Here is a 27,046-nt window from a genome sequence, read left to right on the forward strand (position 1 = left end):
GTTGGGCCGCGACAGAACTAGTTTTACTCTGATTCAAATTCTGAATCTTTTCTATCATTCACGGATGAATTTTATCTATAAATAAGCTCGTATTTCCCTATTTTTAATCATAAACAATAATCTTTCTATTCTCTCTCTAATTCAAAAGCTAGAAGCTTATTCTTTCTTTCTTCCTCCCTCTAAGCCTAGCTTTTACAAAATACTCCATACGTCAATCACGAGACTTAGACACACCTATCCAAACTTGAAGTTGAATTCTCCATAGATATGAAAGGTTGATAATTTCTAAGGGTTTAGCCCAAATCTATATTTCAATTATTTAAATTAATTGTTTAATTTAATATTTTTATTGAATTTACTAACGTGTGTATTGTTTTGATAGAAAGAGATACGAGGAAACAAAGTAAGTTGTTTTATTGTTGTATATCTTTAGAAAGCATGCTTAGATTATTTTAATTCTTAGTATCATGTTAAGATGTTATTTATTGCTTTCTAGTATCATGTTTAGGTTGCTTCCTATTTTCTTCTACTATACCTCTAATATCATGTTAGTGTTAAAGCTTTGATCTTTAATGTTTAGTAACATGCTAGGATTTGTTATTCATCTTGTTAGTATCATGATTAGGATCTTGCTAATAATAATATCATGCTTTATTGAGATTATTATTATGATCATGATTGTTATTATTTTTATGTTGCTTGATATTATTGTTATTGCTTTATCACACCCTCTCTTGCAGGTTTAAAGGAAATTTGTACTTGAAATCACGCTTAATAAGATAATTAATAATTTTATTTAGGCTAATATGATTTTAATTCAAGTGATCACCAATAATAGATTTATTTATGCATTAATATTCAACCAACATAGATTAAACAAGTTAGTTTAAGGTTAACCTATTGATTGTATGTTAGTCAAAAAGTGCACATGAATATGAGAAGACTAAATTAGAGGCCTATTTAGGACAGGTTCAATCTCTTTTAGGTTATATTTGTACCTTCATCCCCGAATATCCAGTCATGTTTCAGGACCACTATGGAGTTAGCGATCTCATGGATCGTGAAGGGGTGTAATTTTCACCCTATGAACGGTTTACAAGTTTCTAAAACTTGTTAGTGACTCTTTTGCTCTAGTTTCCTTCCCTTTGGACGCCACCATGCTTTACTGTATGATCACAGTGGGGCTCAAGTGTGGGATGCTTGAAAAATTCCCTATAGCTTTTGGCAACTCCACCGGGGATGATTTCTATTTTAATTCCTAAAATTTATTTTGGCAGTAATTTAGAATGAGTGGATGAGATTTGAAATGTTCTAAGTATTCATGTGCGTAATTTTGATTGACATTATTGGCATAAGCATAAAAAGGTCCCTATTGGAAAGACCATCCGTAATGCTTCAAAAACATAGGCTTTTTACACACACAGGAAATTTGGGAAATATCTTTCACAACTAGAATTGAAAAAGCACTACAAAAATTGGAAAATTCTAAGAACACAGAAAACTGCTGAAGCATGTAGGAACGGTCGCTGAGACAATAGAGCCCATCGCAGTGCGATGGCTTTGGCGCAATGCGATAGTGATATCGCAGCGCGATAAGGCTATCTCCTCGCGAGCCAGATGTATGGCTTCTTGCTTTGACCGATTCTAGTACAATTTGGCCAATTTTACTTCCTGATTGAATTTTTTCCTCTTTTCTAAAACTCATATGTGTTCAACATATGGCCAAAAACCTCTAGGAATTCACGCTCCATCTACCCAATCAAACGCTCATTGCAATGACGGGTACATCCGAGTTTGTTAATTCACCAAACCATGGAAGCAAGTTTAACTTGTGGGGTCCCATCCATATGTGCCAACCCTTCCAAAGGTAAGGCTTCCGCGCGATGCATCCAGACTCATAACCATGGACCCTCTTTGACTACGATAATCCTTGGACTTTAGAGAATTAGGGCCATGGTTAGGTTGCAAACTCATTGCATCATATTGTGCTTATTTGACTACTTGTGCATAGCTTGTATGTGTTTACACTAACCGTTTGTTTGAATCTTGTTTGAGTCTAAAAAAAATGATTATTGACCAACAAACTTTGCTTAATTAAGTAATTAATTAATTGATGAATAATTAAAGTTTAATAAAATTTAATAAGCATGACTTAGCACAACTATAGGATTACCCCTTTTAAGGTAGAACAGTAGAATCAAGTTCAGACTGATGTTTCAGTAACAACGCGAAGGTATGGCTCGTGGCACAACACGTAAGTTACCATCGCGACGCGATAGCAATATCGCGCCGCCATAGCTATGGTGCGACGCGATAGTCCATTCTTTGCGCGATGATCGAGTTTTTTAGTTGAGTCTTCGCGCCAAGTCCGATTAATCAATTAATTAATAACCGAAGTCGTATTCAGTCCTTAATTGAGTCTAGTCACATAGTCCCATGGTCTTACAAAAATGTTAAGCATGCCACTTTCAATCACTAGTGGAAAGCATACACTTTGTATATGTGTCACCATGACCATGTCTTAGGTTCATGCATGAGTCGTCCTTTCCGTCATTTGAGTTGGGGGACCACTCTATTCCTAAATTCTTCCCCACATACATTTCTCCATCTACATCATCTTTCCACTTTTCACATGATTTCTCCATACATATATATCATTCCCCTCATTCTTTCATGATCTCTTCCCATCTATGCATGTTGAATCGAGTTTAAGTCAAACAATTAACAATAAATATCCATGACCTCCCTTTCCACATCACTTGGTCTAGGAGATAAGGGCACTTAATCAAGGACAACACCTTCATTCAAGTACAACTCTTCGACAAACCCATCAAACACCGGAAATTTTTTTATTAATGGCTACCCAACAGGAAGTCGATGAGCTAATATAAGGAAAAACATGAACAACTTGACTGAGATGTTAAAGACTATTACTCTTCAAGTCAACGATCCTGTCAATAAAAAATAACTTGAGCATATGGAGGAAAGCCTCAGCAAAATCTTCAACGACTACAAGTTTCAGGGAATTAGCTCCCAAAGGGTCTTAGTGGACAAGGAACTTCTTCCAAAAAAGTTCAATGCCAATGACATCCCTAAGTTCAAGCCTACCAACAACCCTTATTATCATTTAAGAGCTTTTGAGACTATAATGAACATTAAGGCAATTTACAGGAAGGTCTTCCCTTCAATATCCTCACTATCTTTTGAAACCGTTTGTCAACAATGGTTTTTCTCCCTAGAAAAGGATAAGACCTCCTCTTAGAAATATATTACAAACGCTTTCATCGATAGATACAAGTGCACGTAACATCCAAGTTAAAACTAACCATAAGGAGCTTGAGATGTTAAAACAAAATGAAAACAAAGGATTTACTTCCTTCTTCAACAAGTCGAGGAAAATTTTTGCTAAGATGGTAGAAGTTCCTACTAAAAAGGAACCCCTGAGGATGTTCATCAAGAACCTCCAAGACACAATAGTAGAAAAAGTGCTATTTATAACTGGCGAAATTGACTTTTTGTAACTGGTATTGTTGGTTGCGAATGCCACCACTACAACTAGTGAAAATTATTCGTAACCGGATCATGTTAGTTACAAATAATGTATTATTTGTAACTGGCATAACCCAACACTAGTTACAAAAAGTCTATTTTCTAAGTAAGAAATCACACTATTTGTAACTGGCATTAAGTTACGCCGGTTACAATAAGGGTATATTCATAACTAGCATAACCCGACGCCAGTTAAAAAAGTCTATTTTCCAAGTAAAACAGTACACTATTTGTAACTGGAATTAAGTTACCTCGGTTACAATATGGGTATTATTAATAACTGGCAAATCATAACGCCGGTTACGAATATATTTTTTTATTTTTTTTAAAAAAATACTATTAGTAACTAGAACTATATTACGCCTGTTACTAATAAATATATATATATTTTTTAAAATATTTGATTCGAATACAAAAATGGTAGTATATCCTACCAAATGACCCATCGTCAATTGGGTTATAACCTGTTACAATTCAACCAACAAAACACGTACTACGAATACTTCCATACAATACAAGCACTCTAAATAGTTCCGCACAACTAGAATTATTCATCCATAACCATACAATACAAAAAAATTAATTATACTTTAATTTCCAAAAAACAATTAAACTTGAATTATAAAAGCATTGATTTATAATTTGGAAATGTAATAACAGTAACCAATAGGCTAAATATAATTAAAGTAGATATATAAAAATGTGTTATATCATTTTATTAAGCTAAATGCGATAAATCATACATTGAATAATAAGATAACTAGTCTTTCAACAAAAAATTAAGCCTAAAAAACTTAGCCCATTGTTCTCGAATCTCATCCAATTCTTCATCATTGTAGGCTGCAAGTCTTGCCAAATACTCTTGAAAAAAAAAACGTGTATATATATTATACTTTATAAAAATAAAACATCAACCAAAACTCGTAATATATCTCACCACTAACCTCTTTCAAATTACCCTTGCAATTGTTATGGAAATATACTATCTCATACATATATCTCATCACATAATAAGCACATTCGGTACCACCACATTGTTGAGCACACTAATTCAAATGAACATAGTACAATTATTTATTATATTAAATAATACTTTCATTACTAATAGAACGAAAAAGCAAAAACTATACGCTTACCTTCATTCTTATGTGTAGTAATTGTGGGTTACTCGATTTGAAAGCATTTCCTTTAAGGTGAGACTTATATACATTGTAAGGTCTAAAAAAAATCATAAAAATCATTATATTAAACGAATGAAAAATAAATTTTAATCACATGCATATGAATACGTAGTACTAGGAATGTTGGGTACTAACATCTTCATTACTTTGGACAACTCTGAGTTTCGAGCATTCGGAGGTGATTGAATAACAGAATCAAACTCATACACAAGACTTATACGCAAATCAATCACATAGAGTACCCAATGATTCCTACATTTTAATAAACTTGTTTGTATTATTCACATAATTAAAATAATAAAATTATGAAAAAGTAAAGATTTCAAGGATCAGTAGTACATACGCTTCCATATATGGAGCCAAAATGAATTTGCATTGTGCATCCTTTTTCCTTAATTCAGTAAGAAAAGCATTTTTCAAATACATTTGGACTTCAAGGAAATCTTTCTTGATTTCAGCTGCAGAAATTTTTTGAGGGCACTAGAATTTGATTTTAGTCTTCTGAAATAATGAGATATGCTCTTCAATTAAGTACCTGCATTTTACAGAAAAAATAAATACTTAATATAATAAATGGATCTAATAAATTATATTTCATAGTAAAACAAATTCAAATAACATAAATGAATGTTAGTATTTACAATATGTAGACATGGATTAATGAAATATTAGCCCATGCTCCTCGTAGTAATTCAGAGATATCATTACTAGTAACATAAATTTGTGTGTCTTCCTTTTGATAAAACAATGGAGCCTTCAATGGAATTGTCGTAGTATCATAATCTCCACTTCCTGAAGTCATGCAATAATACAACATAGAACACTGTTCACCAAGACTCTCAAAAATATTTTTCGGAATAGTTATGCCTTTGCCTTTAATAGTTGAATGCTCTGAGTTGATAGGTCCGCAACTATCAACTTTCTCTTTGGTTTGCACCAATTCATTATCCGTCTTTTTGCCAAAGTCATAACCTTCAAGAAAAGATAAATATTAATATAATTAAGTTACAAATATCTTAGATCATTACATAGCATATCAATGAATTACCTCATCAGTAAAGAAGACTAAATCTGCCTGTCACCCAAAAAAATAACCTTTCGCCTAACCCAACTTGGTGATATCGTCATCAGTCTCTTCTGGGAGATTTAGGTGAGAATAATCACTGTAAACATGGTCAACACTAACTCTATAGATGTCACGGTTCATTTTCTTGTTATGAATCACTCCACTAGGACAAGGTTCTGCCGTTCCATCGGCCACAATCACTGAGTTCCCACTGAACTCATCAACTAAAGCAAGACGACATTTAGTTGGGACCTACATAATTGATCATGTTGTAAGAAACATGAAAGCATAATCTACAATTAACAACTAATAAGTATGAGAAATAAAAGTAGGTAAGATTCTTTGTACAAAAACTGATTTTTTTGTTAAATTGTCCTCTGGCAAATGGGTTTTGGGAGGAACATATGGGTCAGGCAGGGGGGAAGGGGGCAGGGGTACTTAATGGACAACCTCCGCAAAATTCACAGTATGATGTATTTGCAGCATATATATATCACAAAGCAAGAGGAACAAATGAAGAAAATCAACACATTTTCAAGGATATCAGTATTTCACATATATTTCGCCTATATAAAATCAAAACCCATGTGTTTACATGTTGGTATGTGAATACAAAGATATTTCAGCCAAAACTCACACTAAAACAGCCCATATCAATTAGTGAAAATACCTCCAATTTAAACTTTGAAATCAAAGTAACACAGTACAATCTCCTATTGTCACAAATCAGATATGTAACAGGCCAATTTACATCTACATTGATAGACAAAAAGAGATTATTAATTGTCACTCATATGATCAGAATTTTTTATCATCTAGAGAGCACGTCTAACATACACCTAGCTAATATCATACCAAGCTTAAAATAAATTATTTTGGGAAAACAAAAAAAGTTAGGTCTATTTTCGACAGAATAGTTGCTACAACAGTTACCACCAGTACACCACAACTTGCAACAGACTGGAACTTACAGGTTTGAACTTTGAACTAAGGAAAAAAAGAATCTAAGCTTGCTAATATCATTTCAAACTTAAAATACCCTCATCATGAAATGACAGCCCAACATAACATGGAAAAATACAGAGTATAAATATTGCATGGAAAAAAACAACCCATTTCCCAGCTTATTCTACAGCATTAAAGTGATGATTCTCTTTAGTTACACTATCCTTTAGGCTTTAATTAAAAAAGTATGAACAAAACAACACCAAAATGATACTTGCACAACATTCACATACATAATTATGTATAATATAAAGCTAATATGATCTAAAATGAACAAAACAACACCAGAGGATGGCTTGACGTCAGACAGAAGAGAGAAGGGGATACTACAGGGGTGGAGGTCCTTCTTAAGTGGAAAGAGCTCCCTGATTTTGAAGCAACTTGGGAAGACTATGTAATGGAACGATTCAACGAGTTCAATGGCTCCAAGGAACCAAGTCAGCCACTCCTTTTGGTGTATAGCAGGCGCGCAAATTAGAGACAACAAGGGTCAATTGTGAGAAGCTGCCTTTAATCATAGATGTTGTGGGTTTCCATTTTAGTTAATCATTGTCACATGTATTATCTAAGTCTTAAGTATAAGTAGAGTAATTTAGCTGTTGGTGAGATTATCCAGAAATTAGAGAAAACACATCAGAGACTTGTAGCCTAAAGCTACTGTGAGATTCATAACCTCAAGTTATGCTTATCCCTTTTGTAATTCAACCATCAGTAAATTATATACTCAAGCTTTCAGCCTTAATTTTCTTGTTTACAATAAAATTACAATTCCAATAAATTAATCCATTACAAACTCGGTTCCCTCATTTTCCACCTCCTACAGCAAATTCCAGTAACAAAAGGTATGTTAGCATGTAAACCTATCTCCAAAATATATCAATCAACCATAGGATTAGTCTTAAAGATAGGTCAGCATGTAAACCTATCTCCAAAATATATCAATCACACAGATACGCTACAACCTGTGCCATTTCATTCAAGATCATCAAGTGCACACAAGAGGTCACTAAGATGACTTAAATGGCAATATAATAACCTTAGAAAAAAAAGCCACACGGAGCACATCTATATAAGATTTGGCTAAATAGCATCATTCCAGCAAGAACCCGAACAAGGGCACATATATTAAAGCTTTGGCACATGATGGCAAAAGGTGTCATACTAAAGGTCAGCATATAAATGTACTTTGAGAATGAGTGAAATCATATATCATTTTGCTGTTTTAACACATGTCAAGTTAAATTCTCACAGATATGAATGAAAAAGCTTAGATACAAAATTAAGAAGCTTAGATACAATCCATTGTATGAACAACAAAAGGTCAATACTAACTTTTATCTTCAATAAATACATCAAATAGCAAGAAAAAGAATACCACTCCAACAGCAAATTCTACAAACAATACCAACCAACTCCACAAACCTAAAATTAAGAAGACTAAACAACGCTGAACAAACTATCCATCTTAATTCAATTCTGATTTTCAGTTCTGAATTCAGGTCAGATTTTCAGCTCTGAATTCAGGTCTGATTTTCAGCTCTGATTTTCAATTCTGAATTCAGGTCTGATTTTCAGCTCTTAATTCAGGTCTGATTTTCAGTTCTGAATTCAGTTTTGGAAGTCGGCTCTAAATTCAATTCTGAATTCAGTTCTAAAATTCGGCTTTGAATTCAGTTCTGATTATCAATTCTACATTCTGTTCAGAAATTTGACTTTGAATTGAGTTCCAATTATCAATTCTGCATTCATCTCACGTGATAATAATTAAGAGTTCAATCTCAGTCAAATGAAGATTTACCTCTAACAAGCGAGGATTTAGCTCCGTTAGATTGGTTGAGGAAGATGGGGAAGGTTGAGCATCATTTACATGCAAATAATTAGCAGTAATGTGTGGTATGAAAGCAGAAAGATAAGAATTTATAGCTGCTGCAATGCCTTCCTTTAATTTTTCTTCAAATTCCCGAGTTAAGTTCTCTTTAAATTCATCTAGTTCTTGTAATGAGCAACCACTTTTAGACATGTTTTTACCTTATACCGGGCCAAATGCTTTTCTATAGCCGATACCAATCCCACATCCAACAAGTCCTTTCATAAATCCACGATGGTCCTTTTTCCCAAATGCCACGAGTTAAGTTCTCTTTAAATTCATCTAGTTCTTGTAATGAGCAACAACTTTTAGACATGTTTTTACCTTTTACCGGGCCAAATGCTTTTCTATAGCCGACACCAATCCCACATCCACCAAGTCCTTTCACAAATCCACGATGGTCCTTTTTGCCAAATGCCAAAGTAAGGGCATCAACGCCTCACTCTGATTGTTTACACTCTCCTTCCTCAGATTCCTTTGCTTGTTTTTGCAAGTTCTCTTCTTGTTTGACAAAACATAGAAAAAGTTAATTAGATAACCAGAAATCTGTAATGTCATTAGATTTCTTTGTTTTTATAAACTATGACATACAACTATATTGGCAATTCAAATAGTCTCCGTATCTTTTGGGTCGATGCCTCATGTTCCATCTGGCAACCGCTTTTCATGAGCTAAAACCCACTCAAGAGCTCCACGATAAAAAACAGAACTAGATGATGTACTGCTCTGGGAAGTGTTGCCAGTAGTTGAAGATTCTGCCAGAGCAGGAAATCTATTTTCAATTCTCTTTTGCTTATTCCAAATTATCCGAGCTCTTTTTGAAAACTATTTCGACCCAAGTTATGGCGACATTTGTTTAGCTTTGCATTTTCCTTCCCCTTTTCACTCTTTTCCTATTTTTTTTTTTAAAAAAAAGAAAATAAAAGAGAGTTAAACATTATCATATTCTTCACAATCAGTTTTTGTTTGATTAATTAACAGTGCATGTGAATATGTAGTTACCTTGAATTCTGCTGATTTACTATATATTTCGAATCTCTTCCATTTCTCCTCTGTAAAGTAACCTTCATACACTTCCCATGGCTTCATATTTGCTTTAGGAAAAGTGGCCGGGTATGGGTTTTTAAAAGTGATGAATCGTGCCCTTAATTAAATTCGACTTGTGACAGCTGAATCGCGAAGCCACAACATTGTGAAACCTTTTTTGCCTTTCTCCACTTGGATCCTCAATGTGGAACATTCGCTGTGAATTAAAAAAAAAGTTAACTAATATTTTGAATAGCAAAATGACTAACTAGTAAGTTAATAGTTTATACCTTTGTCTCCTCCCATATATTTTCCCGATCCACTTTATCAATTTTTGCATACTCATTCACAGTGATGTTTAATCTCTTAGCACATGCACCAATTTGTTATCCATAAGCGGGTTCTCATTCACCAGTAGGCAAGTCAAAATCATTAAATTCAAGCACCATAGGCTTACTTGATTGTATTGCCTTTGATGGCCCCTACTCCTCTTCTTAGATGTGTGGCTTGCAAAGCAACATCTTGGCTTGAGGAAGTTTGCTCTCGACTTTGTTGAATGACCATATTTATGCTCCTTGATCTAGAAGTGCCTGCATAAAACAAAAGACAGAAACTGATAGAATTAAATATCACATGAAAAGAGCTATATTTTTACAGATTATAAAAGGTTTCTATCTACAAGTAAGTAACAAAGAAAGCAAATACAAATAATAAAAGCAACCTGCAGAGACATTATTTTTCAGTTCCTGAAGTTACAATACCAATAAAAACAGTCAGCTTGTGCCGCATATATAAGAACTATGTAAAATTCCATTTAATCTGTCAAATCTCAAAAGACTAAAATCCAAGTGAAACTGGAGATTTTATAATCATCTAACATTATTTTCTAGCATTATAGTTACAAATTAATTGAAGAATTAAAAAGAACTACAGATTGATATGATAAAAAATGAAGCCTAGGTATCAACATATTCTCCCTCCTCATGAGCATACTCTTCATCAGCGACAATGTCTTCCCCCTCTCTTAGGGATTGAACCCCAATAGATAGAGGCGGTGTATCATCAAATAGGTCATACTCTTCCTCATCGACAACATTTTCGACACCAACAATTCTTCTCTTGCCTTGAACAACAACCTGCCAGTTATGATCAATGTTATCCCTTATATAGAAAATTTGTTTTGCTTGTGAAGCTAAAACAAAGGGCTCCTATCAACAAATCGACTTGAATCCACTAAAGTAAAACCAAATAGTTCATCTATCTTTTTGCCTCGCCGGTTGTCAGCCCACCTGCATCGGAAAACAAGAACTATAAAATCAACATAATTTAGCTCCCATATCTCTTGAATGACCCCATAATATGACTGTGTTGCATTAATAGGCCTAGCATCCTTAGATCTTGAGTATTTCGTAGAAGATGCGACAACCATAACACCACTATTTTGATGTACACTCTTATCATCTTGGCGACTAGTGTAGAAACAATACCCATTGATGGCATAGCCTTCATAAGTGTTCACAAACAATTGAGGACCCCGTGAAAGCCATCTAATCGATTAGATACATTAATAATCGATTGCCCCAACTCATACTTCACTTGGTTTTGAAACCATTCAACAAAAGAATGATTATGTTTTTGCATCAAAGCAAATGTACCTATTCTTGGATCCATTCTTATCAAATAATTGAGATGAGTTTCTATATAAGAATGGACTTCTGAAAGGTTTTGAAGAACATAACTATGAGCAATCTGAATTCTATCTGACGGAGGCTTCACAAATTGACGACCGATCGTCCCTTGCCCTTGAAGTCTACCTTCACGACGAGATGTTGGAACTCCAATTTCTTTAGCCTTAGTTAATAACACAGAACAAAAGTTACTAGCCTCCTCTGCAATGGTACCTCGAACAATACTACCTTCTATATGTACTTTGTTGGTCGCCTTTTCTTTCAAAGTTCCCATGTTTCTCTCATAAGGGTACATCCATCTCAAAAAAACCGGGCCACATTCCTTGATTTCTCGTACTAGATGGACAACCAAATGAACCATTATGTCAAAAAATGAAGGAGGAAAGTACATCTCAAATTTACATAATGTTTCTACAACATGAGTTTGCATTTCATCAAGTTTATCTGGATCAATCACCTTGTTACATATGGCATTAAAAAATAGGCAAATTTTAACAATAGTGTGCCTAACATGTTTTGGCAAAAGACCTCGAAGTGCAATAGGCAACATCACTTGCATCATGACATGGCAATCATGGGATTTCATACCAATTAATCTCTTATCGGCCATTGAAACTAGACGCTGTAGGTACTTTAATGCCGTACAAACACTCACAAAATATTTTTTTCTCCTCTCTAGAAAATGTGTAGCAAGCTCGAGGCAAAAATCTCTTTTTTGTTTCGTCATTTTCCACGGGCCATAACTTTGGTCGAATATTTGCGAGCTTCATGTCTTTCCGGACATCTTTAGTATCCTTTGTCTTGTTAGGTATATTTAATAATGTCCTAATGATTGAATCGCATACATTTTTTTTCAATATGCATAATATTAAGACAATGTCTAACAAACAAGTGTTTCCAATAAGGAAGAGTCCAAAATGTAGACACCTTTTTCCAAAGACCCGTAATAGAGGTAGGTTTACCAACTTTCTCGAAAATTGTATCAACATCTTTGATTCTCTCCCACAACTCTATACAACTAAGTGGCTCACGCAACCACTGTTTCTCCGAGAACCCGTTGAATTCAGTTTTTTTCTTACGATAAGGGTGATCTCGACGAAGCAGTCGTCTAGTATGCATATAAACATCCTTTCCAAAATTCTTGAGGCGTGTTGGTTCCATTTTGTCCTCACAAATGGGGCATGGTTTTTTCCCTCTGACTTTGTACCCAGACAAGTTCCCATAAGCCGGGAAATCACTTACAGTGCAAAAAATTATGGCACGCAAAGTAAAATTTGTACTTTTATGGGCATCGAACATTGGAACACCTTTATCCCATAACAGTCTCAAATCCTCCAAGAGAGGCTCCAAGTAGACATCTATGTCATTACCGGGTTGTTTAGGACCCGATATTAGAAGCGACAACATGATGTACTTACGTTTCATGCATAGCCAAGGAGGCAAGTTATAAATCGACAAAAGCACCGGCCATGTGCTGTGTTGAGAGCTAAGGGTATCGTAAGGATTCATCCCATCGGTACATAATGCAAGTATCAGGTTCCTAGCCTCTTTACCAAACTCAGGAAATGTATCATCAATATGTTTCCATTGCTTCGAATCAGCGGGATGCCTAATGTACCCATCTTTCATCCTCTCTTGTGCATGCCACACCAAGTTTTTTGCATCCTTCTTGATAGAAAAAAGTCGTTTAAACCTCGGTATTATAGGCAGATACCATAACACCTTAGCTGGTGGCCACTTCTTGCGATTGGGGTTTGAACCTTCGCGCTTGTAGCGATCAACACCGCACTTTGGACAAGCGTCAAGGTTTTCATACTCATTTCGAAAAAGTACACAATCATTAGGACATGCATCGATCTTCGTGTACTCAAGACCTAAGGGACACAATAGCTTCTTTGCATAGTAGGTAGACTTAGGAATGTCATTCCCTTCAGGAAGCATGTCTGATAAAGCTTTCAACAACGAATTGAAACTTGTATCGGTCCAACCGTTCTTCGCTTTCATGTTAAATAATGTTAAAACCCCTGAAAGCTTAGAGTACTTTGCACATCCAGGATATAAAGGTGTCTCGACAGCCTTTGACACATTTTCAAACATACGAGATTCTTCGTTCACACGATCACCCAAACCATCCGTCATCTCAGGAATGTGATCCTCCTCGAAATTTTCATCGGTATCCCTTTCACTATCATGTTGTTCTTTATTCTCCATATCAGCGTCATTGATTGATGACCTACTAGTTGTAGGAATTATTTTCTCACTGTGCCAATACCAAATGGTATAATTTGCTATGAACCCACGGCGAAATAAATGGTTTTCAACCACACTAATTTCCTTCCACTTCTTCACATTGTTGCAATCACGACAAAGGAAAAAGATTGTTTCCCCTTTAGTAGTCCTCTGGTGTTCAATAGCAGTTCTACAAAATTCCTCAATCCCGTTCAAGAACTCGGGTTGAGTTCGATTTTCAACATACATCCATTCACGATTCATTTCTTACTATAAATTAGAGAAAAAGAAAGAATATAACTATTAGAACAAGTACATTAGAAACAAATAAAGACAATTACAATAGAATAACAACCAGAGATTATCAATCAACTCCCACAATATAAAATACCTAAAAAAACAGTCAAACTCACATGTATGATCAAAATGCAAGCACACTTCATGTATGCTTACCAGGCTACCACTAATTCATTCTCTCTCTAGAATTATAGTTCGGTAAAATTAATACAACCAATTAGAATAACCGAATAAAATTGGTGTGTTTACTCATTTTCAGCTTTGAATTTCAACTCTAATCATTTTAGTTTTGATTCTCAGTTCTTAATTTCAGATCTGAAATCAGTTCAGAATTTCAGCTCTGAAATCAGTTCTGAATTTCAGCTCTAAATAAGCTTTATTTAGTGCAAAATAGTGCATGCTGGCAGATGTTCTGCTTAACAAACAATGCTAATTGTTAACTTCAATTCCTTAAGATGAAAGAGGTATATAACAGATGCTCAGAATGAAAAACAGTGCATGCCGGCAGGGAATATTCCATAATATGTCCAAATATCCAATCACCACAACAAAGGCACACGTGTTTCGTTTACATTTCAGGTAGTGTAGGCATCTAGTATCAACTAAGTCTAAAGCATAAGTAAAGCACAAATGACTGCAAACCCAGATAGCAAAGTGTAAAACTGTAAATACTACAAGAACCCAAATCAGTAATCTCTGTAAGAAATGCCTATCCGCCTACGAATATGTATAAATTTGATAGGTTGTGGGAAATCTCACTAATCAAAATTTAGCAATCTCACATACTGGAGCTTTATGGTGACAGTTCATCATGCAATAAGAACCCAAATATATAGATACAGACCATCTGCATTAACAATCTTTATAAAAAAAAGATAAATAATATTATCCATTTATCATCATAAACTGCCATTAACCCAGTATTATTATCAATATATATTAATGCTTCATATTTATTTTTTTTGGTTGTGTATACAGAGTCACAAAGTATCATAAAAGGCAATTATATAAACAATTAGAAATTACTTGTACTCCGTATTTAAATATTTTCTTTCCACAATGTATTTGAATATTTGATCACATGATAAAATGACTTTTTATGCTTGCTAACCTTTATACTCCGTATTGAACAAAAAAACATAATTTTTGTACACAATCGGAGACAATCAAACATATAAAGAAAAACTTAAATGAAAAACCAATTAAATTAAGCAATTTAGACACCTTTTAACATCATCACACTCATAACACCACAATTTATGCATACTAGACTACCTCTAGATCATAAAGTTACACATAATAATAAAGGGTAAAACTCCTAGCAGCCTACAAAAAATTCTAATTCAATAACATGTGCAATGAAAACCCGGCAAAAAAAGTTTGAAAATCACCCAGAGCCTTGCCCATAGATGCATATGTATATAAGATATCATGACATATAGTATCATAACTACAACATAAGTTATCATTGTTCTACAAAAAAACATCTCTTTGAATCATTCTTCTTCGTTCTCTGTTTCTTGATGGATTAAAATATTAAATTGAGGATAGAACTCATGTGCTTTTTAAGGATGAAATTTTAAATTGAAAATGGATATCAGATCTAACACCAGTACATAGTTCTTATTCAAAATTGTCAAGTAGGTTATATTCTCTGCAATCAGTTCTGAATTTCAGCTCTGAAATCAGTTCTGAATTTCAGCTTTGATTTTCAGTTCAACAAAGAAGCATTAACAACAACAAAAACAACAACAAAAACTTGCACACACAAATTTACGCACGCATCAAAGAAAAAAACAGAAGCCTGACATACTCGGCTAGTGTACCCCAATTACAACCTTTATTTGTTAAACCTCAATCAAAATAAAATCACAGCAGAAGACATAAATCCTTCCTTGAAACTGAAATCAGATCAAATAAAGCTTGGGAAAGTTGGGATACAAAGCATGGATCAGAGAACACAGCAACAACGTACCAGCTCCAAAAATTCACCAAAACCTAATTTTGATTATATTTGTTCGAAATTATTCATCAAAAACTAATTTTCTTGGTTTTTAATAATCCAATTTCATTAAAAATTAATCAATCAATTGAAAACCGCTACATTCAATTCGAATTTATATGTAAAACCACTAATTCGAAAGTAGAAGAACCCTAATTAAAAAAGAACACTTACCTTAAAACCTTTAAAATCCACTAAAGCTGATCCCAAATTCGAGCAAACCAAAACAACAATGAATGGAGTGCGACGCGGCGAAGGAGAAGGAGGAGCGGTGAAGGAGAAAGAGGAGCAGTGAAGGAGGAGCAATTCGTTGTTGGAGCGAAATGAAGTAAGTATGAGTCGTTTTTTTATTTTTGCAAATTTAACATTCATTAGATTCTTAATTTTTTTTAAACCTTTAATCAAAATTTTAATGTAAATAAAATAAAATAAAATAAATAGAAAGTAGAAAACTAGGAACTAAATATTTGTTGATTAAAAAAACACAAAAAATATTGTTAGACTTATTATTTGTAACCAGCATTTGCAAAATTTACTTTGACTTATTATTTGTAACTGGCGTTTGTAAGCTAGTTACAAGTGTTTTTGTCAAATTTACTTTGACTTAATATTTCTAACTGTCGTTTATAAGCTAGTTACAAAAGCTTTGGTCAAATTTTCTTTGACTTAATATTCGTAACTAGCGCTAGTAAGCTAGTTACAAGTTTTTTAGTCAAATTTTTTTTGACTTAATATTTGTAACTGACATTTATTTAGTCAGTTACAAATAAAACTTCAAATAATGATAAACCACATATTAGTAACTGACATTTACTACGTTGGTTACTAATGTCATGAAATTTGTAACCGACATTATCTTAGTCGGCTACTATTGATGCTTTCATAACTAGCATAATATACGCCAGTTACTAATAAGGCGTTACAAATAGCATTTTTTCTACTAGTCACAAGTACCAAAAGCACCTAAAATATCAATGCAATTTAAACAATTTCAAATCTCTCTATGACATATGTATTTATATTAAAGACGATCTTGAAAAATAGAAAGCTACTAACCATAGTAACAACAGTGGCTGGAAAGGAAAGAAGAATGACAATCCTTCTTCTTCCGAAAACATCTACTCTAGTGTAGACAACTACTTTTGGCCTCTTGTCCCAAACGGAAGTGCGATGATGTTACAAAAATCCGTTCTTCATGTTAGATCAAAGTTGAAATGTTTATGGACTATGAAAAGAATTATGAAGTCAGATGAAACCCATATTTGATACCAAGTTATCTTAGAGCCTTGTTCGACTACTAATTAGGCCTAAAACATGTTTAAACTTGATTAATAATGGACCTAAATGCGTCAAATGCAATGATTGGATCCAATGAAACCTACATTGTTGAAACACCGAGCCAAACAGATGAACCAACTATCAAATTCCCATGCAAGGCCTATACAGATGTATATCCCTTTCAAAGATCTTTCCAACAGTATATTATAAGCCCAATTCCGAGCCAATACGAAGAAGTTATGATCAAAACATTAAACCGGGCCCAAAACCGACACCCTTGCACTCCAACGGCCATAACTTTTGATCCATAACATATTTAAACCTAATTCTAACGGCATTGGAAAGTAGAAATTCAGAGCTTTCCAATGATATCTCATACGCCTTAATAAGAGTCATAAATAAAAAGTCATGGATGTTTTACAAACGCATTTGTGTATAAGGCAAACCGCAAACCAGTGCAACTTAATCAGTGGCGTGCGCGACTTAATGAGATGCGCGCGGCACCCAGCGCGACTCAGAGAGTTAAAACCCTAGTATTCTCAAAACCCTAATCTTTATAGGCCTTGCATGGGAATTTGATAGTTAAAACCCTAGTATTCTCAAAACCCTAATCCCTACGCCTATAAATAGGGGTCTTCATTCAGCATTACAGGGACCGAAAAATTCAGAATTAAAACCCTAGTATTCTCAAAACCCTAATCTCCCAACTTCTCTTACTATCATTCTACCTTTTGCTCTCTCTTACCAAATACTTTCTAACCCTAATTGAATCCATTGAAGTCTTTGGAGGTACGAAGAACAAAGAAAGTCCATAAACATATTAAACGGAGATTTAACATAAAAGAAGAACGGTTAGTTTCCTGAGCACTTAGATAAATCACTTTTCCTTTATTGTTTAAATAACTTTAATTGAATAAATAATGTTGTTTGATCACTTTAAACAAACTTTTATTTAATTAATTCACATAGTATTCTTTCGTTAATCAAGACTAGAGTTTGAATAATTAATTGTTGTTTTACCACGTAAGACAAGGCTAATATTGTTTAATTATTGTTCTTTCACGAATATTGATTTAATAAGAATAACGACTTTTGCAATGTAATTCCTACGTGATTAATACTTGTAAATAAAATCAATTAACTTAGTCTTTAGGTATCACGTTGCATATATTGTTTGGTAATGAAATTGTGAAAAAGGAAGAGCTAGTAGAGGCCGTACTAGGGCTAGAATAGCGATTTCTTTCTAAAAGGAACGTTATTTTAGTACCCTCGCTCCTGAACTCATTTCTGGTTTATGTAGACCAATTTGGGCATGGGTAAACTTATGATTCGTGCTAATTTTCCCTTGAACTCTAATTGGGAGAAAGACAAGAATGAGGTTTATGAGTTTTCCTAAAACTCATTGGTGACTCCTACTTGTTTCTTACAAAAAAGCGTGATGAGAGTATCATTTCTAATTCAAGGTCTCCCAAACAGTCAGGAATTCAAATCTTAATACACCCTAACATGTGTAAAGTCCTAGGCTTTTAAATGGCCATGGGCATCGATCTAAGGAAGGACCCCCTACGATGGGATCACCCTCCTTATAGTGCCGACTTCACTGGGGACTTAAAGGTTACAAGATTAGTTCATAGTTAGGGTTCAAGGTTTCCAACACTAGGTTGCCTATGGATTGTAACGAGAACTAACTTGGATAATCTTTAGTTAGAGAGCAAGACTTGAACGCATAATATCTTCCTTTTTCACAAAAGTAAAAATCGAACAAGCAACATTGCATCATGTATAAGCATAGCACACTTTAACCATAGGGGATTGGCTCATTGATTAGGGGCTGCCAACACTAGGCTTCTATCCCAAAATCAATAACAATCATCCTACCCATATCGTCAACAAAATGTTGAGAGGGTGATGTCATGAGTCAACACGTTGAGTGATTGATTTGTGCATCGTTTCTTAAGATATGGTACCCTTGGACACCCAAGCCTTGACCTTAGAATGACATTGTATGCTTTGACAGTTCCTTTTATGTGCTTATGTGGCTACATGAATATGTGCTTCGTGTCTAATCTAACTAATTCTAACTTGTTACCTAGAGATATAATAAAAAATAATTTCGCCAAAATTATGTTTTCGAAAATAACAAAAAAAATTGTCGAACCTACCATGTGGCACTCGCAATTGTCAAAGTTGCGCGCGCCCTCCTAGCGCAACTTCAGAAGTTGCACACGGCACCTCCGCGCAACACTGTGTCTTGCGCGCGCCCACTGTTCAACGTTGACTTTGACTCGTTACGAGCAATATCATACAGAGAAAACGATAATTAAAATGTTTGGCTAACAACGTTATCTAACTTTTACTACGATCGTTTTTTTTTTCGAAAAATCCAAAAACATGTTTTTTTATCGTTCTTTTTGCAATTTCACAAAATAAAATGTTTTTATTTCCACTTTAGCGCAAGACGGAAAATGGCGCTCGATACTATTTTTGATTATAATGATTCGTTCACGTACTTTATAATCGAACTAATGTCATTACTTCTTATGAGGTTTGTCATTAGAAGTTCGCATCCCTTAATAGGATGTCATCAATATGTTTATTCTTAAACGTGCCTATTTTCGAGTTCATCATTTTTTTAGTTGTAATTGGTCAACCTTGATTTAAGTGTATAATTTATTTACCTCTTATATGGTTTAAAAAGAAAATCCCGAGAACTTTACTTGGGATGATTGCCTCACAAAAAAAAAAAAAAAAAAAAAAAAAGAGTATGATACAAAAAAATATATATATTATTCTCAACAAAAAGAGAGAAGATAATGAATGATAAAACCGAGAAAATGATTTAATTATTTCTTGGATTTTACATTAAGAGGCCATCATTCTTTTTAAACAAATAGTAATATATTATCCTTTAAAGATAAGCAATATGAGAATCATAATTAAAAAAAAACGATATTGATCTCTATTGTAATCTAAATGATCAACTAATACTATAGTATATTTGATCATTTTAAGGAGTGTGTTCGGGTCGATTAATATTTCTAAAAATTTGATGCGCACTTTCAATCCAACTTTCTTCTCTTTCTCTTCTACCTTTTTCGAAAACAATTCATTTAAAGTAAAATCCTTAGATGATTACATTGTTGAAGTCAACACAAATCATGACATTCCATTAATGATTGTTCGTGATTTTTTTTTTTTTTTTTTTTGACATTCTTCATCAACAAACTTGCTTAAAGTGAGTTCGTATTACAAGGATAAAAAAAAGAAGCAAAACAATCATTTTGACTTTGGTTCATTGTTTGAATGCTTGGCAAAAAAGGTTTAAGTGAACGCGCTTAATTTCTCGTGACACACATTACTAAATCATCTTCCACATTCGCATACTAGTCCAATCATGGGTGACAAAGCAGCATTGGAGAAACTTAGAGAGGAACTCCAAAACCCAAAAGCCCTACGAGAAGAATAAGCCCAAATGGAGGCTCATAAAAAAGCAGAAAAGGCTAAAATAAAAGTAGAAAAAGAAAAAGAAAACATTCTGCAAGAAAAAGCAAGAGCCGAAAGAGTAGAGGCCTTGGAGAAACTTGTCCTTCGAGCTAACTCAGGGAATAAGTACTTCAATTATGAACTTGCACCACAACCTAGTGGCAAGAATCTCCCAAAAAAGTTATCGACTACGGATTTTCCAACCTTTAAGGTTACAGACAATCCTAGTACTCACTTAATGAGCTTTATTGGAATTATGGCATTGAAAGGGGTTGAGCCAAGCCTATATGCATGTACATTTCCTCTTTCATTGGACCCAACTACTAGATCATGGTTTAAAAACCTCGATTCAAAACAAACTTCCACTTGGAGCAACGTTGTAAAAGCGTTTTTAACCCAATATGGAGATAACATCGAGCTTACAACTACCTTGCGCGATCTCGAATTGCTTAAGCAAGGGGAAGAAGAAGGCTTCATTGACTTCTTTTCTAGGTGGCGATCAAAGGTTGTTCTTATTCCACAAAGACCTCCGGATCATGAACTTGTCCCAAAGTTAATAGACAATATGTCTCCACCATACAAGTGCCATTTACAATACCTTGGTTTAGACACATTTCAAAAAGTCTATATAGTGGGAATAATAATTGAAAGGGACTTGATAAATGAAACCATGAATCATATAGATGGACTTGATTTTTAGAGAGGATTTCACCTACGTCAGAAAGGGAGAAAGCTCGAAGACGCAATCTCAAGAAGTTGTCAACAATTCAAGATGTAGCACCCTAGGTCTTGTTTTGTTTCTTTCCTTTGTTTTATGATAGACTAAGGGATTCATGCTGCCGAATCTACTTATTTTGTACTCTCATTAATTAATGAATAAAAAATATATTTTCAAGTACGTCTATCTTGTTCACTTTTCGATCTCTTTATTGTTATTGACTTGAACTAAATAAAACATATACATACAAACAGGCAATATCAAAAGACATACATACTCAACACTTTAAGAATCTTGATGAGCTTTGGCTTACAAGATGTATTAAAAGAGGCCCATCTTAGGCCCACAAAGAAAGGATATGATGATTTCACCAACACAAGAGGCAACTTGAAACTCCAAAAATATAATCCCATGTTCTTAACCTTAGAGAAAATCTATCTTTTTGGCAGCCCTTTTGAGCCTCGTCAATTGAGCCTTAGTTATTCAACCTACATTATTACATACCTTGGGACGGGAATGGTGCAAAGATATAAACAAAAAATTGGGGGAACGAAACATAAGAGGGGGACACAAAGTTAGTCTAAACCCAAAAGGAAAGATCAAATCCAAAAGAAAAAAGAAAAATCGTTCTAAACCCAAAACAAAACTTGTCAAAAAAAAGAAAAAAAAAAGAAAGGAGAAATGACAAGGAAAAGGCACCTAATGTAGGAGTTGTCACACAAAGCAAAAAGGTTCTAATTTGATAATCACCAAATGTAAAGGATTTTGGGAGTATAATTAAGCCTGTCCATTGTTCATAACCCCAAGCCTAGCAACGTTACGACCTTGGAAAGGCCCTCCTTAAGGTAGACCATAACCATATACCAAAATCATCATTCCATGAAAATATGGCCAATCTTAGGACTTTGCACATATGGACCTACTATTAAGTACTCATGCCCATATATAAAATGCATGAAGTGTTGAGTTATGATTACAAGATCATATAAAAAAAATTTCAAATGATTTGGATGATTTGATAGCCATTGGCTTGATTACATCATGTTAGTAAAACTATCGAATCAAATTAAATTTGATGTTTTCCATATCATTTGCCAAAGAAAAATGAGATGACTATCACTTTTTTATTAAAAAAAAAAAACACAATCATCTTATTTTCCTTTAATAATAGGGCTATTTATTACCAAGGTAATTCAGGTTCTATATACATTGCCTATAAAGAAAAAGAGTTAATACAATAAATTAATTTGATATATCGACATCCTCGACGTCAACTTTAGATGTCTTTTACAACTCTTGAGAATTGGTCTTTTCACTTGTCATGAGCAACTAAAATTTCCGCCTACGTGGGATATCTCCATCTTTTCTAAGCGAGAAATATTGATTGAACATGATCGCTACATGAAAAAAATGATCGTTATCACTATCACACGTATACCTCACTGCCAAGTCATCATGATGATTCAAATATTAAGTCAATAATCCTTGCTTTTCGAAAACATGTCTAATTTTCTTTCTTTGTTCTTCTATGGGAATGTTGGATTCCCCTTCCTTTTTATACAAATCCGTCTTTTTTGTTCATTTCTTTTTTAGGGGGTAAGTCGGGATGATCCCTCCCATTTGGCAACTAAAATACTCTAAAAATAGTATAATTTTTTTCGCTCTTTACCTCAAATTGGGGGGTTAAAAAAGCCAGGACATCCCCACTTCTCTCTATTTATAAATTTAAACACGCTATTTATGCTGCAAAATCAATGTCATGCAAAGCTTATTACGAACCATCTTAATAACTTTAAATGAAAAAGGGAAGAATACCACTCCCTATTATTTGACAAAGATAATTAATTATGTTAATTGATCAAACAATTTATGATAAACATATGCAATATTCCGCAAATTGAAAATACAAATCTTGGGGCCTCCTTAAGTAAACATGAGAAACATCCCCTAGCATATGACCATATTTTAGAAAGTGATTCGAATGATTTTATAAATTATTCTAACACTTCACCAAACCTATGTTTGATAAACATTCATTTTCAAACTACGGCGCTTATTTAATTGAAAGAACTTCACATTTAATTTAAAAAAAGTATGATAATGATGACAATCAGTAAAACATAAACAAAATCAAATATACGAAAGTTTGCTCACATTTTCATATCTTTGTTGAAATAAGTTGAAAATTACAACTTATCTTCATCAATCTTGGACAAAAAAGTCACACTCAATTACGAGCTAGACTTTTCTTTCCATTTTGGGTCCAGTTTTGAAAAAAAACATATAATTATTGGATCCCTTTTCAAATTTTGAATTCTACTTCGAAACAACATGTTTCTAATAAAAACAGTATTCAAAATTTCCTTTCTGAATTTTTGTTTTCTCAAATAAATAAATTTTAGATTCTCAATAACCGTTTGGATGATACAATGAATTAAGATTCGACTTCTTCTTGATTCCAACTTGTTCTCGCTTAGTTCCCTTGCAAATATTGGCTAAGGGATGGTAAAAAAAACCACCTACAAGACCAAAATCAAATATTGATAAGAACAAAGAAAATATTTGATGTTCTAAATCAACTTTGAGAATAAAATCAGCGTAATGATCTTTACAACCGTTTAAACATTAGGTAAGATTACTAAACCTTAAACACAATTGTTTTGGTTTATAAACAAGCAAAGAAATAACTTGCTTTCTTGAACACGACTTTAACTAAAATGCGAAAGCTATGTTATTGTTCTAAATATCTCAAAACAAAAATAGGACATATACATAGGTCCAACTCAGTACCATATGAATGGCCTAAACAATAGCAAGTCATTAGAACTACCCCAAATTGGTGGCTCCAAGACTTGTGAAATAGCAAGAATGTGCAATAACCCGACACATGGGGGTTCCAAGACTTGTGAAATAGCAAGAATGCGCATAACTCGACACATGGGGGCTCCAATATAAAAAAAAAACAAAATGAGATATTCAAACTACTTTCAAGAATCGCCTAAACTACAAATGGTTTACGTAGATCTCGAGCCTTAGAATTTTTAAACGTATCAAAATTATATAATAATCATGTTGTTCCTTTGAAAACTAAGTTTGCAACTGAACTTGGCCGTTAAACAGGTTACATACTCGAGCCATTTTCAAGTTCGACTTCAAAAACTAATCTTAGTGCATAATTGTTGTTTCAATAATTCAATTTACTCTAGATATTAGAGAGTATGACTAGTATAGAGCAAAAGAAACAAAATCATGATACATACTTGCTCATATGAAAGTTAAGTACTCAATCATTCATCATGAAAATTGTATCAAGACACTTTATTAACATAAGACTGACAATTTCATGAGTTAGAATGTAAAAAAAAGACTCCTAAATTCTAAATTAAGGAGTCTTCATTTAAAATTATTTTCCATTGTTGCACACATTGGAATTTCGCAAGGAGGATAACATCTACTTTCTCGAGATTCAAAACAGTGACAAAATTTGAACTTAAAAGAAAGAATTCAAAAGTAGCAAGAATAGATGAAAAATTTGAACAACATTTCATTTTTCCCCTTACTTGTTCTAATGGATGACCAATATTACTAGACTTAGCAAATTTCTTTGTTAAAACTATGAATGGTAAAAAAACGGTTTAAACACACTAGTTTAATCGTTTCCAAGATCCTAGTTGTTATCATAATAAGACAAAACACGGGATTTACAAACCCATTTTAAGCAACATGAAAGGGTCCAATTATTGACAACAAGCAAATATCAAAGTCACCCAACACTGGGGGCTACAACATTCAAAAACATAAAATGGGGCTCAAAAGCCCGAAGTATAGCCAAACTATTCCAGTTCGATGATCTCTTCAAGAATTTCCTAGTTTTGTGGAAATCTTGAAATCACAGTTTTATAAGTGAATAATAATAACCATCGGTTATTTTTTATCATTGATAAAACTAATTTTGCAACTTACACATGAAAAAATATATGAGTCGCAAGAACAAATTCATGCTATTATAAAAGTTCAAAATTTCATTTATAATTTTAATGCATAATTGTTGTTCTAAACACTTTAATTTACATTAAAATTAACAAGTATAGTCTATGTGTGCAAAAAAAGGAGAGAAATAAAGATCAAACACAAAGTCAAAATTAGAATGAACAAAAAAAACATATATGCTTGAAATGCTCATACAGGATCAATACATTATCACTTCACATGAAATTTGTTGCAATATATTGCTTAAACATGTCACAATAACAAACCAACAAATTCATGACAACAAATCGAATTGAAAACCCCAACTTTGTTCGGATTCTTCATTCGATTTCTTCATTTTATTGACCAAGATCAAAGTTTGGTAGAATAAAAGGAGAAAGATTTACTTTCCTTAGCTTCAAACGACAACCAGAAATGGAAAGAGATCAAAATTGGAGAAAGATGAGAAGAAGAAAGTGAGCTATAGACTGCGCTTCTCCAAATCTTTTACTAATTCAAATGTTGCGCGCAACTCATTAAGTTGCGCGTGGCATCCCAGCGCAACCCAGTTTCTTGCGCACTCTTGACCAGCGCGACCTACTGAGTTGTTCGCGACACTGGTAACTTAAAAGACCAGTAAACAAATTTCGATCCGTTTTGAATTTTTCTCAACGGTTTTGTACGTTGTTAGACGTAATAACGCACAAATTATCGAAATCTTTTAAAAATTGCTTTGCATCCAGTAGTTTCTTTTCTTCTTTGACAGTTTTTTGCATCATTTTGCATGCACACCGTGCTTTGTGCCTTCCCCAAGCATACGTTTTGAACGTTTTTCGTACGAGTTCCTTAAGACGTTCTGTGGAGGTGCTTTACGTAAAAGCACCCATAGACAGGTTTGTCATTTTATTGTACTGACGTTACAAATGTCCGGGTTTTCTTCTTTTTTCACGTCCGTAGCAAAAAGGAAGGCATTTTCATGAAACGTAAAAATGCAAATGGTGTATCGTACGACGCAAAATTGTACGGCGTAGGTGTTGCGTAAAATTTCACTTCAGCCCAAGCTTTGCGAGATCTACCTCTCGGAACTAAAAGGTAGAGAATTACTGTAGGCATTAGCTCACGAGTCGATAGGCGCGCCGAACCATCAGGAACAAGCACTTCTTGAATGGGAGCAAATACGGTAGTTAGTGCGCTTACTAACTTACCAGACATTTAGGGTGTCGAATCATCCCCTGTATAAAGAAGCGACGAGACGATGTCGTGCCCATGTAGTCACTTGCCCCCAGTCCTGAGACACATATACTCATCTTGTGGACAAAGTTGCTGAGAGAGTTGCTGACTTTCTTCCCTCTCACTGGATTTGGTTATATGCCTTCAGTCCTGAGACATGTATTTCTATCTTGTGGACATCCGACTCAAATACTGGACCCGGCTGGAATACCTGACCATTTTGGCTCGAATACCGAAAAACCCTTTTCATCTTTTTTACTTTGTTATATTCAGGCTAAAGTTTCAATGACATATTGAGGGGCTTTAGACCAACGATGACATAATTGAGAGGAAATCATCCCCTTTTATCCTTTTAAAACCGATATCTTCTCATGACTTGACATCACCCAGAACACCTTTACTTGTAAAAGTGTTCTACAATTGCAAAGGATCAATCTAGATTCTTTAGCGCGTTAAGA

The 27,046-nt window shown here is 34.0% G+C and overlaps 2 long non-coding RNA genes across 2 annotated transcripts; both read right to left on the bottom strand.

Annotated features, from left to right (window-relative positions):
- Positions 1 to 4,793: 4,793 nt before the first annotated feature.
- On the bottom strand, positions 4,794 to 9,164 carry LOC145559839 (uncharacterized). The gene is made up of 5 exons (XR_014092991.1): positions 8,993 to 9,164; positions 5,779 to 6,048; positions 5,372 to 5,702; positions 5,074 to 5,265; positions 4,794 to 4,982 (listed from the first exon to the last, which is right to left on the bottom strand). It is a non-coding gene; the product is annotated as an uncharacterized LOC145559839 (long non-coding RNA).
- Positions 9,165 to 9,264: 100 nt separating this feature from the next.
- LOC145559840 (uncharacterized) lies at positions 9,265 to 16,220 on the bottom strand. The gene is made up of 3 exons (XR_014092992.1): positions 16,085 to 16,220; positions 9,671 to 10,284; positions 9,265 to 9,561 (listed from the first exon to the last, which is right to left on the bottom strand). It is a non-coding gene; the product is annotated as an uncharacterized LOC145559840 (long non-coding RNA).
- Between the last annotated feature and the right edge of the window lie 10,826 nt (positions 16,221 to 27,046).

This window comes from Chenopodium album, chromosome 9 (genome assembly GCF_948465745.1).
Source record: "Chenopodium album chromosome 9, dcCheAlbu1.1, whole genome shotgun sequence".
In the NCBI taxonomy this organism is placed as follows: domain Eukaryota; kingdom Viridiplantae; phylum Streptophyta; class Magnoliopsida; order Caryophyllales; family Amaranthaceae; genus Chenopodium; species Chenopodium album.